Here is a 4,664-nt window from a genome sequence, read left to right as displayed (position 1 = left end):
TCCACACTATTTATAGTGATAAATGAAAAAAATGATAAATCAAAGGTGATGAAAAATTAAATGAGAGAAGTCATATTGATGAATAATATGAACGTGTTCATTTGTCTTTTCCTCTCCTTAGGGCTTAGAGTGACGCTAAGGCCCTATCTAGTAACCGTTTGATGCTAAAAATAGACATGTATTGTATTGTAGGATATAAATTTATTTGAAAAAAAATTAAATAAAATAAATATAACAGGTAGATAAATTGATTTAATTAGGATAAAGTCTTTGTATAATTTTAGACCATGATTTTATGTCCATCTATCTAAAATCTTAAAACCAAAAGGATAAAGATAAAATTATAACATTTATTTAATTTGAATATTTTCGATTTTGATACCCTTAAATACAAAAGCATTATTATTTAGATTATTGCAATGAAATCAAGGGTCAACGAAGCTTATCAACACCGATTAAGCCATTCAATTTTAGAGCGTAAAATGTGAATAATAGGACGTGTGGAAAATGTTAGGTAAGCAAGTTTATGTAACCATGGCAAGTGGCAAGTGGCCTTGGGAATACATGTGCTAAGCGGTATTGCATCATGCATATATAACGTAACGTAAAGGACTGAGAAGGGTAGCAAATATAAAATACTTACCGTCAGTATAACACTAAAAAGTCTAAAATTACATTGTAAAAGAGTGAATTATCAATTTAAATCATTTTATTGGATTTGGCCCAATAAAATCATTAAATTCTACTATTTAATAGTTCAATCAGATTATTTTTTTTTTAAGTTAAAAATGAGATTTAAATTCAAAATTTTTAGATAAAAATAAAAAGATGATGTCATTTGAATCATAATTCGTTTATAATTTAATCAGATTATTACACCCGAAAGAATCTAAAATTGAATTTTATAACTTGATATCTAATTTGATTTGGAGAACAAAAAATTATCCTTATTACTTTCACTATACCTAGCATGCATGCAGAGGAATAACCACTCTATTCTGCAATAAACGCTCACACAATTGTCCATCATTAGCCAAAAGAATCGCACAAGATGTGACTCAGTTATCTATCCTGTCCATCTTATAAATACACCACCCCTTAGGTAATTATCATCTAATTTTATATCTCTACTCTACTAAGATATTTGCGATTTTCATATTATTAGAATTTCTTGTAAGTAGTCCCCTTAACCGTTGTCTACAGCAGACCGAAGAGCAATTTTCGGACGATCAAAACATTCATCACAAGCCCATTTTCTTGGTCTTTATTTTAGGTAGAAATGACAACGAATATCTATAGAATGGATCGGAGATATATCTTTATTTTCGTCATTTTAAGTTTGTTTTTATTTTCTTTTTATTTTTGCGATGGATAACGGGATTCCATATCTGTTGGGGATCAGAATTTCTGTAAATATTCACAAATTTTAAAAAAAGTTTAAAATATTAAAAAAAATCAGAAAAAAAGATAAAAAATAATCTGTAAGTATCATTGCAAGTATAATCTCTATAATCTTCAAAGACTTAAATAACAAATAACAAATATTATCTCCATCTAAGTTTCAAACAAATTCTTAAAACAACCAAACATATCCAAAATTTTAAATAATAAACACATTCTAAAAATATAAATGACCTTCTTTTGTAATGATAGTGATTATAGAATATAATCCGATTTGTTTGAATCCTACATTTAAAAAACAATTAAAATCAACTCTAAAACAATAAAATTAAAACATAATCTCAAAAAAATTACAAAACATAAACAAAAACCACCTATAATTACAAGCAAGAATTTTTAATAGTATCACATATATGATATATTCATCATTAGGGCATAGTAATCTCAGAAACAAATAAAACAATGGATTCACAGATTCACAACAATCACATATTCACAGAAAATCAGAGATCAACTCTAAAATAATAAAATTAAAACATAATCTCAGTAAAATTGCAAAACATAAAAAAAAATTACCAATAATTAAGCAAGAATTTTCAATAGTATTATCATATATATAAGGTTTTCATCATTAGAGCATAGAAATCACATAAACAAAACGAAACAACGAATAATATATTTATCATTTTAAATTTTTGTTATTAATTTTAATAATATATTTATTTTTTAAATAATATATGTATGATAAAAAAATATGTTTATTTGTTTGGAGTACAAATTTTATTATTATATTTGTATGTTCATGATTTTAATTATACTTTTAAATACTTTGAATAGATTTATTTTATTATATTATATTTTACATATAAATATATGTTCCATCACGTAATTAAATAAAGATATATTTTTTTAATAAAAGGCGATGAAGTTGGCGCTTCTTGTCACGAACGCGATGGTGCTTGGAAGGACCGAATCTAAGTGATGAAGTGATGAACAAAAAATGGAGGAGTGGAATGTGCTTCAATTAAAGGGAGTGGAGCTTTGATATTTTAAGAATAATAAATTATAAAATAACCCAACTATGGTTAAGATAAGGACCAATTACAATGTAAATTTTTTAAACTAATCATATTAAATATTTACTAAAATTAATTATAAATATAAAATAAATATTAAAATATAAAATATATATAAAAAATAAGTTAAATAATATATATATTTATATACAAATATATAATAATTAATTTTAGTAATTAATTTTAATGTATAAATAATATTTTTTATTATTTACTATGGTATCGTCTACAGTGAGTCGTGACTACACTATTCAGCAACCTATGGTGGCCATCATCTATCATTCAATTGAAATTTGACATGGTGCGACACTAAAGACTATTGGACCTAATTAGCATTTGATCTGAAATCATAATAGAGATGGTTTGTAACCAGTGACGGAGTCAGAAAATTTTAAGAATGGGGGCAAAAATATATACACTAAAATAAATTTTATTAAGCTCGTCCTCCCCGGTAATAAAATCCTTCGTCTGTTGGGTCTTCTTGAGTAGCTGTACATATATACAAAATAATTAATACAATACATATATTGGACAAAAAAATTCAAAACAAATTTTACTGTAACATAATTAGGTTTTTAAAAAATACATTTCAAGACATCCTAGTCTCATTTAAAATGACGCAAAAAACAATCTGTTTGACAAAAGTAATTTTTGAAGATATTTTGAAAATAAAATATTTTGTTTAAAATCAAAGTATTCGATGTGAAATTTTTTAGAAATCAATTTGAATATTTATTCTAAAATTAATAAACAAAAATTAAAAGTAATTTGAAACTATGAGTATGTGTAATAATATTAAAGATATAACATATATAATTAACGGTATATATAAATGGTATAAAATTAAAAGAAATACTTGAGCGCTATTAGAATTATATTTTGATCATCAATTAGTCAACAATATTTAAAAGTGTGAGCTAAAATATATCGTTGAATTACTAAATTAAAGGAATCGAATCCATGGCTAAAAATAATAGTAAAAAACAGCAATTCGAATAATCTACTACCATTTCTAAAATTAATAGCAACAATTTTTTTAAGATGATGTAAATTGTTTTATTCCTAGAATTTTACAAAATTTTCAATTTGATCCTAACATTTAAATTATAGAAGTAACTTTTCTAAAACTTGTAAAATATAGGTCAACAACAAAAGTTAACATGAGAATTAAATCATAGAGATAGATTTGAAAACACTTAGAAAGGTTTGTATAAAATTAAATCAATTTAAATATTTAAATATATAAAATTAAAAATTATGAGCGAATTAAAGTCTGCTTTACTCTCTAGTTTAGATAGAGTGATTTTATACAAAATAATAATAAAAAATTAAAGAATTGATGCATTTTTTAAGAAGAAGGCTAATATTTAAGAAGGAGAACATATAACTTTTACAATATCAACACATGTAGATAGTTCTTCTACTTTAATAAATCACAAAAAAGTGAGATACAACCTTTAAAAGTTTAAAAAGTTACATATGATGAATTTGACCTTATGTTTTTGGAACGAGACCCTGAAAAACGGCTTTAAATTTGACAATATTACCCAAACCAGAGAGATGGAATTAGATGAACTTATCTTAAATAGGGTCCATATCAAAAGCATCTTGACAATTATCCTCTATTTGGCCCTCCAAAATTTTGTTTCAAGTTCCGCCACTGGCACCAAGACTAATCAATCTGTGGCTGATTAACTTGTATGGGATGCTTTCATAAAGATGCGTAAAATATTTTTTTTGTAAAAACGTTTACGTGCCGCATTATTATTGGACATATTAATTAACATGTTATTTTTGAATTTCTTAACAAATTAAAATAAAATCGATTTTTTTTATAACAATAACAATAAACTCAATTTTTTTAGGGATCTAATTGTATTTTTAAATTTTTAGGAATTCAAATGTCTGCAAAACAAAAAAGTCAGAGATATATTTATCTTTTTATCAAAAAATTTAAAGATATTCGATTTAGATTATGTAATTCGATCGGATCAAACCGGATCTAATAATTATAATGTAGATAATTAGATTTATTATTATTACTATAATAAACCGATTTTATTCTGATTTATTAAAAATAAATTATTAATCAGTTTAATAAAGATGTCTAATAATAACATGACACATATAAACATATTTAAAAAAATATTTTTAGTGTCTTTATTAAAATAGTCTCTAAATTTTTTA

This window comes from Arachis ipaensis, chromosome B07 (genome assembly GCF_000816755.2).
Source record: "Arachis ipaensis cultivar K30076 chromosome B07, Araip1.1, whole genome shotgun sequence".
NCBI lineage: Eukaryota > Viridiplantae > Streptophyta > Magnoliopsida > Fabales > Fabaceae > Arachis > Arachis ipaensis.
The sequence above is the reverse complement of the archived record's forward strand: the minus strand, read 5'-3'. Positions refer to the sequence as shown.